At 43.2% G+C, this 15,753-nt stretch overlaps 1 protein-coding gene across 1 annotated transcript in view; it reads left to right on the plus strand.

The window, feature by feature from the left end:
- The first annotated feature begins 11,656 nt into the window (after positions 1 to 11,656).
- The window catches only part of ches1 (checkpoint suppressor 1), a 57,051-nt gene continuing 52,954 nt past the window's right edge, over positions 11,657 to 15,753 (plus strand). Inside the window, exon 1 of the mRNA XM_030047227.1 lies at positions 11,657 to 12,006. The gene's annotated coding sequence lies outside the window, so the exon portion shown is untranslated. The remainder of the gene's footprint in view (positions 12,007 to 15,753) is intronic.

Raw genomic sequence — 15,753 nt, forward strand, 5'->3', positions numbered from 1 at the left:
GATTTGAGAGCACACATGCATGCATACAGTATCAGCCTGTGTCTGCAGTCGTGCATGTGCACACCGAGGGGCGTGTGTGTGTGCATCCACGTGTGCATGTGTGTGTGTGTGTGTGTGTGATTCGTCATGATGGGAGGCAACGAGTTGAGCTGCACCACTGAGTCCCTATCACTGGAATCGGAGTGAGCTGGGACTCCGCTGCACACGAGGAAGGGACATTTGGCAGGGGTGCACAGAGGCCGGCCTGTCACTGCAAATGAAAGCCAAATATCTTACAGCCGATCCACTTTGGCTGTCTGAGAGAGAGAGGGAGAGAGAGAGAGAGAGAGAGAGAGAGAGAGAGAGAGAGAGAGAGAGAGAGAGAGAGAGGTTCAAAGCACCAGGGTGTCCATCTCTCCGTCCGTCTGCCTGTCCCTGCAGACCACTCCGTGACAGCCCAATCAGATCAGCCTCCCTATCATAGAGTATTTGGACTGATTCGCCTCCAACAGCCGCAGCTGCACAGGAAACGTTGACACTGCATGAAATGAGCAGTCTCCAAAATAAATGAGGGTGCATAAGTCATCAGAGAGCATAGCCCACTCCTCGTCAATGATGCATGTTTGCTTTCTTATCTCCGGACCATCAGTGGCCGAGCCAGACTGAGGAAATGTAGCCACGAGATGATCACAGCCGCACAGAAAGCATTGTTAATACTATTCCAAGAAAACATTTCCACAACAAAGAGGACAAAACGAAGTGCTTGCATCCCAGTTTTATTCCATGTCATATGTATATTTCAGGTCTTTGTTTTTTATTTATTTAGTTATTCATTCATTTATTTATTTTTGTGCCCAGCAAATTCAATTAATAGGGCTTACTGGATTGTTCAGTAAGAGTAACCAAGGTGTATCTCTCCATATGTAACATTTGACTGTATCTGAGAGTCACTATACCTGATAACCAAGAAAAAAGAATAAAACAGCATCAATGGTTGGAATAATGTTTCATAGTGTACCTCAAGTCCAGTTGTGTGGCTTTAACAGCTTATCAAAATGTCATTACAATGCCCCTCTGAGTGTCAACAGTGTAACAACTTCATAATGTAATAAATCTCCTGATAGTGTAATAACCTTAACCAGCGATTATTAAATCGTATGAACTGTACAGATATTTTACAAAAGCTGAAATGATATTGACCGGTGATGTAATAACGTGCATTTTTCTCACTCTTACAAGACATTATATTACATCAGTAGTTGAAAATATGATGTGGTGATATTACATTATCCAGGAATTCATTACATGAATTGGTTTTGTTTCATTTTCAATCCACTGACAGGGACATTTTATTACATTATGACAATCACATTATCTGGCAGCTATTACATTAGCAGCTGTGATATGCACCTTTAGGCGTTTTCTGACCGGAAGAAATTTTTCATATTTCTAAGAACTGTCTGAGAAAATTCCCCCTCTTATTTTATGTGTGTACACACTGCAGGAACTGGGAACAATAGTAGTTCTTAGAACTACATTTTGAGGGACTTTTTTAGCTTTTTTAGCTCCTAGGTATTTTCCAAGAAAAAAGAGGAACCTTGAGTGACACACGTGTACAGTGATTGGTCGACCACATGAGCCGGTGCAGCACAGGTAACCGTCATTAGTAAAAGCCTGTTTAAGATGTGTGTTAAAAAAAAAAAAAATAGAGCAAAACACAGACAAATGGACTGACAGTGAAGTCCAGGGTTCTCTGAGCCTATGCAACGGATACAAGATACAATGTTATTTTGATGTATTGCATGCAGAAATTACTTTGTTATACTAAGCGCCAGCTTTCGTCACTTAAGCATTTCTGGCAGTGTGAATGCAAACATTAAAAAAAAACCTTGACGGTTCGCAGTTCTCGGGGAACCTCTCCAGCGGCTGGTTCTCTCGAAAAAGTCCCCAGAACTGTCTGGTCGGAAAGCACCTTTGAAACGACACTTTGAAAAGCACCAGTCCATCAAGTGCCTGTTTTGTGTGGCTTGACAGGACAGATAAATTTCACCCAAAACGGGCAACAACGCAGGTGGTAAAGTGACAAAGATGTATTGCCCCCCCCCCTTTAGCACATCGGTGCATATTTCAAGTGTTTATCCTCATTTCCGCACCGTTTGTGTGTCTCTCGTTGCATCTTACACAGTGACATAACACGTATAATAAAGCTTGGCTCTGCTTAATATCACCACTTATGCAGATGTTTGAGTTGAACCACAGGAACTTCAAAAAGTCAAAGCTATTTTCTGTACTTTTTTTGCTCCGTATCCGTGCTTTATGGTGATAGCAAATTTTAATGGAAATGCAATGAAGACGAGTAACACACCGCAAAGTTTATCACCCTGGCAAGTCATTTCATCTCGTATTGAGTCTTAAAAATCTTCATTTTCTTCAAATAAAATGTTTTGCATTCTTTCTTTTCAGCATGAGATCATTTCACTTCTTGTCAGTAGAATTTCACTTAATGTTCTTTAAACAAGAAACAGGTCGTCTTGAAGTCAGTAAATGATCTAATCCACTAATTTTTTTTTTCACTTGGGAATGAGAAAAATTCCTCTTAACATGTTTTTTTTTTTTTTTTTTACTGTGTCTTGCCTGTTTGTTAAGGATCAGAACTGTAAATTATGTAAAATCCTTGTGGGTGACTTTGTTGTCGACAAGAAACAAAGGAAAAAATGTAGGTGGTCACAACGTAGGTGGTTTCAATTCAGGTTGCCCCAAATGAGGAGCTGCACTTCACCACATAATAAATATTGCCATTTTCTCTCACAAAATGCCTGGTGGTACCGAAGTAAAAGTCACTATTCTTAAATGCATATGGAGCTTTTTGGAACGAAACCCTTCAAATGTTGCAGGTTTAATATATGTATGTGTGTATGTGTATTTGTGTGTGCATGTGTGTGTGTGTGTGTGTGTCTCTGTGTGTACCTTTGAAGCTCATGCCTGCACTCTAACAGCAAGGTTGACATGAAGCTGAGAAGGAGTGTGAAGGGCACAGCACCTCAGGAGGAATGGAACGACACACAGACACACACACACTCACACACACACGAATACAATATGCACGCATACACCTCCTCTCCTTTCTTCTCCTCTCTCTTCATGACTCATCCCACCCAGGGAGAGAGCGAGAGGGAGGAGAAAGGGAGCGGAATGTGGAGAACGGATGGGAGAGTGCAGGAGTCTACATAACAACGAACAGGGGGAAAAATTATTTATTTTCTTATAGAGCATCGGAGGGAAAAAAAAAAAAAAAAAACATGGCACAGCACATTTTCATACTCACCTTTTACTTAAATCCTAAGCTAATGGCATATGTTTGATGTGCCGTGTTGTCATTTACAATATCACATTCCTAAAGTTGTTCGCAGCCATTTACTCGCAGCGAACGTGCATTGTGATTCGCAACTGTCCCACATGGAGCCTCACAGACGACCTCACAGTTGTCGCCTTGTATGCTGCGCTGACATTTAAATCCTTCAGCACGTTTTACCGTTTTGCTGCGCCACGCCTCAGTGTGCCCCTTATGAACAACGGAAACCTTTCCAACCAGCTCTGCGACACGCTGAGCCCCAGCCCATTGCTCTGCTGTGCTCATTTGACGGTATCTGTAAGAGATCCCCAAACTTCCCAGGTGTTCCAGCCGCGGCATCACTGAGCATCACAGACCCAGCAGAGGAAATGCTTCGCTCCCTGCAAATCCCTTCCTCTCTAACGTCTTCATTTTTTTTTTGGTGTAAGGGTATTTGCGGAGGTAGATGGGCTCTTAAGGAGGTAAGGGTGCCAAGGCGAGGTGATTATGCTGCTGAGAAAGCGCTGTACTCCTTAGAAGGAGCTACACCATTGAGTTTGCTTTATTGCTGAGGAGGTGGGTGTATTGCTGACTGCTGGACTGCAGGTCCCGTGCTTCCGCTGCCCCCAGATTGAAGCGCAGCACAACTGTTTAAGGTCAGCAGGGTGGCTTAGAGGTTAGACAGAGAGAGGCCGTCCTGTGGTGGAAAGTTCCCAGACTGGGCTTGTGCCAAAGTCATGTGTCCTGTCAAAGTGTCCTCAAGCAAGAGACTGTTTTTTTTTCTTTTACAGTGAATGTGATTTATCCGTGGGTTGATATGTAAGTGACATCAGTGGCGTTGTTAGGCCTAGGCATCCAGGACCGCAGCTCCAGATGTCTTCATGCCAGCCACAAATGTTTCTTTCATTTTGGAAAAAGTTGGCATTTTAATGTAACGGGGTAGAACTTTACTTCGGCGCCTCGGCAAAAGGGGGACGTAATAAAGCGGTGAACAAAAGAGCAGCACGAGTGCTCCCACTGGCACAGCAGCTTTAAGACCAGAGGAAGGATGAAGACACAGGACTCGAGAGGGCTTGAGGAGAACACTTTGTGGAGAAGAAAAACAGTTTGACCAGTCAGCACCTGGCAAGAGCGGGTTGTTCATCATATCTCTTTCTGTGTACACAGTACATACACATCTTCTTGTGTGTGTGCGTGTGCGTGTGTGTGTGTGTGTGTGTGTGTATATTTGTATGTGTGTTAAGGTGAGATTGTGAAGCAGGGCTTTGCTGAAAATGTACATCTGTGCTCAGCAAGTCCACCCATTGTCAATAAAGGTTAAACGGGTGACATTAAACACATTGCACAAAGATTTAACCAAATGAGAGGCAAATTAAATCAATACATTTTTGTCTGTAGAGATGTATGCTGTCTTTATATTTATAAAAATGATATTGTAATTATTAATTATTTAATATAAAAAATGTATTCTATGCACAGAGGTGGAGTCAGCTGAGCTGGCAGATCAGTGTGTGTGTGTGTGTGTGTGTGTGTGTGCATCAATCCAAAGCCTTTTAGTATATAACAGGCTAAATAATAAGAAACAGCTGGAGACAAATGTCTGCCTATTATATAAACTCACTTGCCCTAATAAATTTGCCAATAATTTGCTTGATCTCTTACCAGTTATCACACATCTTGTTCAGTTATAAAGGTTTGAAATGTTTAGATAAAAATGAATATTGTGAATAAAATCTTAAAAAAAAAAAAAAAAAAAAAAAAAAAGGAAATCCACATACAGGCCTAGCAGTTCGTTTTTAGTATATTAATAGTATACCTACGCACATTTACTAACTTTTTTTTTTTTCATATACATTCATATACATTTTTCATATAGCACCAAGGCAATGTCTGGCAGACTGTATTGGGCCAGTCCAGTCAGAAGACTAGGCATATTTTTTTTTTTTTTTTCCAGTCTGTCTCTAAATGACTTGGCCAATTTTTGGCACTGTAACGATTGTACTGGACTAGGAAACAGTAAAAACAGTAAAAACTTATTAAATTAAAATCAATTAAAAGCCATCACCACATTAAAGAGAAGCACAAACTTTATTCTTTGCTGAAGAGACTGGCGTTTTGGTTCAAGGTGTGTCTACAGCACAGTGTATACTTTGCTGTTTCCTGGTCCAATGTTAACAAACTTCAACTTGTGATCAGTACCTCTCCTAAGGAAGTGTAACCGGCATCGGAGTTTATAATAAATAGTGTGTATTGTGTTTATGTGCATTGTGGTGCCTGTCATAAGGCCTCTGTATTGTTATATTATTGCATCACAAGGTTTTTGACAGCTCCCAGTGATTCTGTGAGCTAAGCCCCTGATGTCTTCAGACTCTAGTAACACCCCTGCATAATATACATCAAGATGTCCAGATGTTCAGAATTAATGGAAAAGGTGGAGCAGCATGTCATTATATTATTGCTTCTGGCCAACAATGACAAAAAAGCGTGAGTTAATTAATTTAGGAAGCAGAATGCTGTGAAAATAGTTTTTTTTCTGCCTACTGTTTTCACATGGGTCTGACTAATACCTGGAACTGCCTCGCAATGGGGACACTACCAGCTGATTCAGTGTTATTCAACATGAAGATTATGTGGATTTTGTCCAAATGGATAAAATCTGGCACATATCTACAGAAAAAAATGCTTGGCCACCTCAGTGTTGGTGCTATCTTTACAACATTGTCAACTGCTGGAAAATAATCACAATACTTTAAAAAAAAAAAAAAAAAAAAAAAAAAAAGAGCAACTTGTCAGTGTATCCATTAGTTTATCAGTGTTGTGGTTGGCTGCAATAAGTGGAATATAAGTTAAAGAGGCCTATAAGTAATCGCTGATGTAGGACGGTGGATTAAAATTCTGACAATAACTATCTTTGAGGTGTCTTTATATACATGTAGATTTAATGGACGTCCTCCAGCTGGTGTGATGGCCTTTTATTAAGAGCAAGGCAGTGACCAGTCATCCATCTGTGATATACCAGATATGATGAAATTTGTTTGACTACACCTTTATTTTATATAGAATGTAACATCCAGTATAAAATAAATAAATGTTTTTCAGTAATATCAGTGTAAGCCTTCAAAAACCCATTTCAGTCAAATTCTGCTGCTGACTGAGTGTGAGAGCATCAGCTGAACGCATGAATGTTAAATGCTGAGGAGGTGTGCATTGTATCCTGTGTTAGCAAAGATCTGTTTGTTGATTAATGTTTGCTGCAGCCTGTGTTCCCGTACCTTGCTATTTTACTTGCCCGCATTACTATTTTTCAACTTTTCACGCCTTTCGCCAGCTTCTGTGCATTTTGCTGCTCTCACTCTGTTCTGCAGAAATGGCAGTGGGGTTCTAGGCACAGCGAGAGAGGACTTGTACAATGCAGTGATTTCAGGCAAAGTGCAGGTGTGTGTGTGTGTGTGTGTGTGTGTGTGTGTGTGTGTGTGCAAGCCTGCCTGGCTGCCTCAGAGGGGAACCTTTCAGAGACCCCCAAAGTGATTACCAAAAAGTCTGGCCCAGACAAGCCAAAACCCCAGAGCTTTTTGTGTTATGATTGGATTGAAAATACATCACTTCCAACATCTTATCTAAAAATGTAGAATCCAGATTTCTGTAATTTCTTTATTTATATGCAGGAAGCAGGTGATGATTGATGAAAAGTGCTGATGGAAATGCAGAGGCAAAGTTATGATGTCAATAACTTGAGCAGTGCTTTGATTAGCTTGCTTACTGTGTCAAAATTGCCACTGTAAAAATCACAGACTGTGCCTTTTCCAAGAATGTATAATTTATTTAAAAAAAAGATTGTTGAGGGAAAAACAAAAGTTTTTTCTGTGATTGCAGAATTGAAAAATCCTGGCAGGGCTGCACAGCCAGCGGCTCGGAGTCTGCAGACAGACAGCTCCAGCCCGGCCAGCTGCTGAGAGCTGCCATCCCCAGAAACAGAGACCTTGGCAGGGGATGGCACACATCCATCCTGGGACCTTCCCTCCATCCTGGAGGTCTGTGAGTTGTGCTCAGTGGAGGAGAGAAGAGAGCGCAGCCAGCCCAACGGGAGGCTTTGCTTGTCAGGCCCTGAGCATGTTGAGTGTGCACTTGTCGTCCTGTGCACGTTTGTGTGTCAGTCTGTCTGCATCAGTGTATGCAGTATTGTGCTTATGTGTGTGAGCCCAGCACCGGCACCAACTATGTCTCCGACTCCAACTCCAACTCCAACTCCAGTCCCAGCTGCTGCAGGAAGATTTACAGTGTTGCACGCATGTGTGTGTGCACGTGTGTGTGCGTCTGTGTGTGTGTGTGTGTGTGTGTGTGTGAATGTGGATTCTGTCAACCGCCAGGCCTCACACACATTCCAAAATAAACGGCTCCCACCGAGAATTACTATCGATCCGTGTGGAGCACTCAGCTGCATTTGGAAAGAGAGGAGGGAGAGGGAGAGAGTATCTACACTGACTCTCTCTCTCTCTCTCTCTCTTTCTTTCAGCTTGTCTTCTGAGGAATGTTACGCGTCTGCTCGTCTGTAGAAAAAGTGCAAGGGATGATTTGGAAACACGGGCCACTAAGGTGTTACAATGACAAACCAGTGCGAGCTGTCGTTCAGACATGTGAGAGACAAAAAGAGAGAGAGAGAGAGAGAAGGAGGGGGGGCAACGGCAAAGGAAACAGGGAGACTCTTACACCTCTCGCTCTTGTTTTTTCTCTCTCAAGTAAGTGAGAATCTTTGCTTGACAGATTTGAGGGAGACCTGGGGAGTAGAAAAGAGGTGGGGAGAGAGAAAAGGAGAAGAAGCAGAGAGAGAGAAAGGGAGAGGGAGTAAAGTGGCTGTTTGATTGACAGCCAATGAGCCCGCCTGTTTCCTGTCAAAGATGTGATTGCTGACCCACCCCTCTGTCTGGCTCAGGCCTCTGGGTAGACAGGGTGAGATGGCAGCCCCATTTAAGGAATGAAGGATCATGAATGGATGGGTGCCCCCCAGGCCTATATATGTCTCTTTTGGCGTGTATGCGTACATGTATGTATGTACTGACAGGTGTGTGTGTGTGTGTGTGTGTACAGTATGTGTGCATGCTGAGCTCTGCATTTCAAACCCACATCCGTGTTTTTCTTAATCTTAACAGATTGACCAGTGCTTTTTGTTTGTTTTGGCATAAAGTTAAACTGAATCGCAAAAGCTTCCTATTTTTTGGACCAAAAAATTGTGCAGAAAAATGGTATTTGAACCGCAAACACAATAAATAGTTAAAACAGTATTAACTGAGAGCTTTTATAGTGCTTTACACCTGAATTTGTAAGTCTAGTCAACGCTTTTAACCAAAATTTTATGTCCATTAAATAAACATGTGCAACAATGCAAGTCCTTTTTTCCCATGAAATGTGAATACTGACAGAATACAGTCCACAGTATTCCATTAGATCACCACAAAGTCAGGTCTTTGTTTTAATTGTGCATAATCCGATTCAAAACGTTTCATATTCCTTCAGGACAAAGTCAGAGCGATGCATTCTGTTCATCTCTTTCAGCGGATCGATGCGGTTGAATCAGCTGGATTCATAATGGATGTATCAATACAATTAATGACGTCCTATTTTCATACCTTTACCATATTAGATTAGCTGAAGAGGCTGCACTCCATTTGAAACGTGAACTTGATTTCTTTGTGCAGATAAACAGCTCATCCACTTTGGTGTTTTCGCTGAGTCGTGCCTGGACACTGCCTTGCTCTCTCTACGCTTTCTTCATTTTCTCTTTTCCTCTCGCCTCTTCTTTTCCATTTTCTTTCCTCTTGTCCTCCCCTCCCTTCTTCTCCCTGCACTTGGCCGTTCCTCCTCTGGTCTCCTCTCCTCCTCTCATTTTCTCTCCCCTATTTTCCCCTCGTCTCCTCCTCTCCTCTCTTGGCTCTGCCAGGCTGTTTAGGGGCTCAGAGATAAGATCACGCTCAGTGGCAAACTTTAGAAGACATCCTAAAGATCCCCACTGTCACTTCAGCTTAATGCAGCCCTCTGGGCCCGTAGTACACACACACACACACACACACACACATGCACACACTCCAACACAGCTTCCCACTAATAATAGGGGCAGAGAGAAGGTGCCTGGATTGGAAAACTCGTAAACACACTCCATTCTCCCAACAATTCTCTTTGATCTTTATCAAACAAAACGCTGTTTCCTCTGTGTGTTTTGTGTTCCTATCTCTCAACTTGACCAGACTGCAATGCACTCTCCCTCCCTTTCGATTTCCCCGCCCATAAATAAGATGAGAGCACATTTGGATTTCCTGACTGTGGGCTTTCAGCGAGCCTATCAATGCCATGTCTGTCAGATCCATTAATTCAGAGGGGCGTGAGCAGGTTCTGATTAACCGGTACGTACTCGGAGCCAAAATGCTTGCCTCGTTTAGTGCAGCCCATTTTAAATCTGCCGTTATTCAATTTTGGTCAGATTTCGGAAAAATGCTTTGATGCTACCATGAGGCTTTTAAGAGGTTTAACAAAACTCCTTTTCACCCCAGCTGCGGCTCACCAAAACTTCTGTATGCAAAGCCACACAATACGAGGGTGTCTGTTTAACTATCAAAAAAAAGGACTTCAAGCTTTCCTGCTTTGGGTTCCCACTTCCTGTGTTCACAGAAAAAAAAGTCCTTCAGTCACCGGATCCTATGGTCCATAATGATCTGATCTCTGTCTCCCATAGGCGGGCCGTTGCTATGGCAACCTGCTGACGCTCTGAGGGAGGCAGGGAGGGAGAGAGGGAGGGAGGGGGCGAGCGAGAGGGGGAGGGACAGACGGGAGAAGAGGAAGGAGGTAGCGGTGCCAAAGATTGACTATGTTAAAGATGATCACTCACTCGAAAAAAGTCATGCTGCTCTGTCTCTGCCTCTGCTGCAAGCGTAGTGCTGTTACCATAGCAACCAATCTGGGACAAACTCTGTTCAGAGTTTTTTTTTTCTCTCCCACAATATAGACAATGAAACCTATAGTGCAGTACTTTTGGTTTAGTAATTGAACTAGATTTTTCTGGAATATATAATGAAACCTCATCGTTTCTGCAATTTCTCTATTCAAGGTGATTTACATTGAGAGCTGGCTTGCTCTGCAGAGTTTTGTACTGCTGCACTTTGCAATGATGTTTGCAACACCTAGACATAGGAGTGCAACACACAGCAAAGATCCCCGGCTTTCTTACACTTTAACTTCTTTGTAATAACTTTAAACCTTCATGCTTGGGCACTGAAGTTAAAAGCTGGCCAGTTTGCTGATTCTTCCACATTGAAATGTAATGTTGATTTATGTGCCTTGCAACATACATCTGTAAATAAACAAAATGCTTCCTCCGTGATTTAAGTGAGGGCTGATTAAACACTTAAATCAATGCAGATATCCTGCTTTTAAAAAATGTGTGTGCTAATTATATTACAGTGCATTCCTTCTTTTTCATACTTTAAATGCTGAATACATAAGCTGCTAAAAATCAACTGACACAACTACATCACCTATCAGTAACTCAGAGTTATGATAAAAAAATTATAGATTCAACCATCAGATTACATGCTTATTCCATGTTTTTCCACAAGTTGAGACCAGACAGTCCTAAATAAAATCAGTCCTCAGCAATTTTGTATATTGCAGCTTGAATTGAAATATCCTACGTGCATGAGTTAACGTGCATGTAAGGTGCATCTCAGCGTGTAAATGCATATTTGGGGGTGAAAAGGATCTCTGCATAGGCATTGCAAACCCGCTCAAGAACCTCAAATCCATGTCCAGTCTGCACAAGGTCACTATGATTGGTTAATTCTAGGAGGATGCTTGAGTAGGGACTTCAATGACTCGCTGAAAATCCCCACGCAAGTATTCAAGCTTCAATGTGAGCCCCACTGCATTCTTTACATTTGCAGTTTATAACACATTTGAATATAAAATGCTGCTCTAGGCTTGTCTTTTTCAAGGTCATAGGGGCTGAGGGGTATCACAGTGTACACGGGTGAGGAGACCAGTGGACAGGTTACCAGTACATTCTTGTTCTTATGGTAAAAATGTAATTTTTTGATTTTTTTATATAAATGCAAAAAAAAAATCGGATCTGTACCAGATTGGTGGTCATGACAAAACGTCATTTTTTCCCTTTAAAGTATTGAGTGAATCATCTTCTCAAAAACATAGACAATCTTCGGCGCTACCGTCACTGTACAATAGCATTCTTTCAGTGTACGCAACTGGCGCTAGGACCCAGGGCGGGCGCCGGGGGAAGTCCTATGCTGCTGGCGGGGCAAGGCAAAGCAGAGCACGGCAACACACTCGCATACACGCACATACACACGTATACACACATGCGCACACACACATACACACGGAGCCCTGCTCGCGGAGTGGAGAGCGAGCGCGCAGAGAGGGATAAACAGAGGGAGCGAGAGAGACTATAGGAACGCAGTGGCTTGTGTGCGTGTGTTTGTGTGTGTGTGTGTGTTTGCGTTGCGCTCCGTGGTAGAAACGACTGCTGCTGGGGCGGAAATGGAGGGGCTCGGGCACAGCGCTGGAAATTGACGGAGCTACAGAGACGGAGAGAGAGAGAAAGAGAGAGAGAGGTAGAGGGAGAGAGAGAAGTCTGACAGAGGAGAGGAAGAGTGTGAAGAAGGGGCTCGTCTGGAACACAGAAGGATCCTAAGGTGACTTCTTTCATGGTGCTTTCACGGCTGTATTCAGGTCTGGTCAGAGGTGTGTGTGAGTGTGTGTGTGTGTATGTGTGTGTGTGGTGGGAAAGGTGGTGGTGGTGGGGGGGTGTTGACATGTGGTGCGTTGCTCTGCACTTAAAGGTAGGGTGTGTGAATGTGTGTGTGTGGGGTGGGGGGGGTGGAGGGGGGGTCTGTATGACTGTGTGTGTACATATCTAGGTGTGTGTGCCACTGAGTTGAGTTTTTGGCTTGTTTATCGACGTGCTTAAGAATAAAAAAAAAAAAAAAAAAAAAAAAAAAAAAAGGAGGGGGGTGGTATGTAGCCTAAGTAAGCTGACCACTGTGAACTGGAGTGAAGGGATCAAAAGGAGTGCATACTTTTTAGGGAACAGCCCGATCCCATTCCACCGCACACACTTCCCCAGGACTCAACTTGAGAGAGAGAGGGAGAGAGAGAGAATAACACTCCTTTTTTAAGAAGGCAGGGTCCATTTTTACCCCTTCATTCCTCCTATATTTATGTGTGTGTGTGTGTGTGTGTGTGTGTGTGTGTGTGTGAGCGTGCAAAAGTGTGAAAGAGAGTTTCGAGTCCTGCAGATAATATTCAATGTGAAGCCTTGGCAGCCTTTGGTTGGAGGTGGCAAAGCAGCAATAAATGTTTTTTTTTTTTTTTTTTTGTGCTCTCTGAAGCTCCGACAGACCTGGTTGACAGTGAATGAGGCTTGAGTAGTAGCAGTTTTGTTTGTTTGTGTGTGTGTGTGCGCGTATGTGTGTGTGTGTGCGAATGTGTGTGTGGTGCGTGCACGTGAGTGTGTGTGCAATAGTCGGCAAACAGGTTGAGGGAGGCAGATCTGATCAGACGCACAGCAACAGTGGAGAGAGAGAGAGAGAGAGGGAGAGTGTGGCACAGGCTGAGCAGCAGCACATTGGATTACACACAGACGAATACACACACACACACATATTCACACACAAGCTCTGTGGCCAGCAGAACAGCTGGGAGAAATGTGTGTGTGTGTGTGTGTGCACAAGTGAGTGTGTGTGTCAGTGCCTGAGAGCGTTTCTCTTAATGCATGCATCTGCCTTTGCACGTGCAGGACTGTTTGCTTTTGTATTATCTTATGCTACTGTGTGTGTGTGTGTGTGTGTGTGTGTGTGTGTGTGTGTGTGTGTCCATCCAAGGTTGTGTAAATATGTATTTGCAGAGGAGGAATGTTTTCTTCTCCTTGTCAGACAATGTGTGTCTGCCTCCGTCTCCCTGGTCTAGTCTGACTGATTGGATGGCTTATTATTGTGTTTCTGACAGAGAGAGAGAGAGAGAGAGAGAGAGAGAGAGAGAGAGAGACAGAGAGAGAGGGGGAGGTTTGGAGGAAGGGAAAGTGATCAGATGACCGAGAAAGAGGCAGATGAGAAGATTAATCCAGGACAGAGAGGTGAAACAGAGAGAGAGGGAAAATGATGGAGAACAGGAGATTTTTGGACAGCGGAAAAAGCAAATGGAAAGAGGGAGCGGGGTGGAGAGAGAGAGCGAAGGGGAGACGGAGTGAAGGAGACAGGCTGACATGCTCTCTCCAGGAGTGCTCGGAGTGCTGCTCATTCATAATTCACCTCCATGGCAAATGTTCATTCACATACTGACCCCCCATCGCTGCACTCAATGAAGTTCTCGCCCTTCTACCTCTCCCCCTGTCTCTCAATGGACACCCCGTGGTGCGGCGTTCACTTAGTCCCTCCCCACAGCCCGAGTCAGGGTGCCACTTCATTTCCACTTTGACTCGATTCAACTTCTCAGATCTCATGTTGCATAAAGGCTGTAGCGTTTTTCCAGTGACGCTTCTTCTGGGACCAATTAAGAATGAGCAGCTTTTCAATTGGACCAGTTGATTTGAGATTGAGTTGCGTTTCGTAAACTGAATATTGAATCCCGACTCCACCCCAGATGCACATAATTGGTATGGATAGCTGAGCTGGTTCGTCAAATTCCATCAACACAGCCATGTGTGTGTTGAGACACTCCTTTAATGCATGTATGAGAGAATTCATGTATATGCATGAATGAGTCACACAGCCTGTATTACTAACAGAAGTATAAATGCCAAGGCATGATATATATAAAACAAACTGCTGAAAATGGTTATTATGTGATTGTCCTATTAAAGGAATACTTCACCCAAAAGCTGTTTATTTTAAATAATGTAAGTATACAAGTTTTCAGTGACATGCTCATGGAGAACAAAGGATGTAAACACTGTGACAGTTTCTGTTAGAATGGAGTTGATGGGCGACTTTGACTAACAACAGCGAAATGCAGATGAAAACAGGTGTTTCACATTCTCGGACTCCTTTTGCGGCGTAATCCACGTCTTGACTCTCCGTTTGAATGTTCAGTACATCCCAAACCAATGTATGTCCACTAAAATATAAATGAATGCCCTAAATAAGTCACTTGTACATCATAGGGAATACATACCTTTTGGGTGAAGTACTCCTTTAATGCATGCTCCGTAAGCCCACTGCTCCCTGCAACAGTCAGCCATGGCTCATGTCAAATCAAACTTTTTGGGGAAAAAAGTACTACAGGCGTACTTTTTCAGCAGAGAAAATAACTGCATAAATGTATAATAATAACTGTATGATAGACTTGCCCTTGTAGGACATTATTAGGATATAAACAGAACAGTGTTGAGAGTGTCAGTCAGTGCTACAGAGACTAAACAAAGTCAACCAGCCTATTCATCCAAAGGCCCATTTGTGCCTCTCCATTGATCTACCCAGAGCCGCAGAGTGGCCCACGCTGTTCTGAGCATTCATACTTGTGCGTTGGCGTGTCTGCGCCGCTCTGCAATTATACCGCCGACACGCTAGTTGGCAGTGGGGTTTCCGTGTTAAGTTTCTCGACAGTCGCAAAAGTTTCTGCAAGTACCTAAAACAATGGCGTCTGAAACTGAGCCGATCATGTTGGAGTTGGAGCTAATAAATGTTGAACGGCACTGAAAGTCAGCACCGAAAACTGCTCATTACAACCTGGGATCAAGCACAATGTCATCCATAATTTCGGAGGTTCCTGCAGTTCCTTCCCTGCCCTTCAGTTGCCCCATAGGGAGCTGTTGCAGCTGATTTTTATGTTAAGAGAAATTTCTTTGCTGGAGTTTGCTGCCATCTGGGAGTCTTTCTAGTGTTGTGAAGACGAGTCGTACAAATGTAGATGTTTGCGAACTTTCTCAATTAATCTCCTTGATTTCGACCATGGTTCACTCAACTGGAAAAAAGAAAATGTGTAGGATGCTACCACGCTGATTGGTCACAGTTGTTGCGGCCATCATCACAGCATGTAGTTCCTCCCCATTCCCCATTCCTAGCGTATGGTGCACGCCTACACCATACCTACAGAGGACTATAATCCTTTCAGCTAGTCCATTCACCTTCTCAGAGCATAGACATATCCAGGTTGCATTCTTCATGCTCAGAGTGCTGCACCATTAAGTGTTCTTACCTGCTGCTTTAGGCCTGGGCAAGATAGACAAAATCAAATACCACATTATTTTAACCAATTATCTCAATACTGAAATTGTGACAATATTGTACGGATGACTAATGGTGTGTTCGTAAGACATTTACACACAAGATTTTTGATAATGTGCCAAGTAGGTAGAGGAAAAATAGTAATAAATCCAGGAAGTTGGATCCCTGTACTGTAATATATCTAGTCTCCTATGATATCGGAGACTAGATATCATATAA

The sequence above is a fragment of the Myripristis murdjan genome, chromosome 24 (assembly GCF_902150065.1).
Source record: "Myripristis murdjan chromosome 24, fMyrMur1.1, whole genome shotgun sequence".
NCBI classification, from domain to species: Eukaryota; Metazoa; Chordata; class Actinopteri; order Holocentriformes; family Holocentridae; genus Myripristis; species Myripristis murdjan.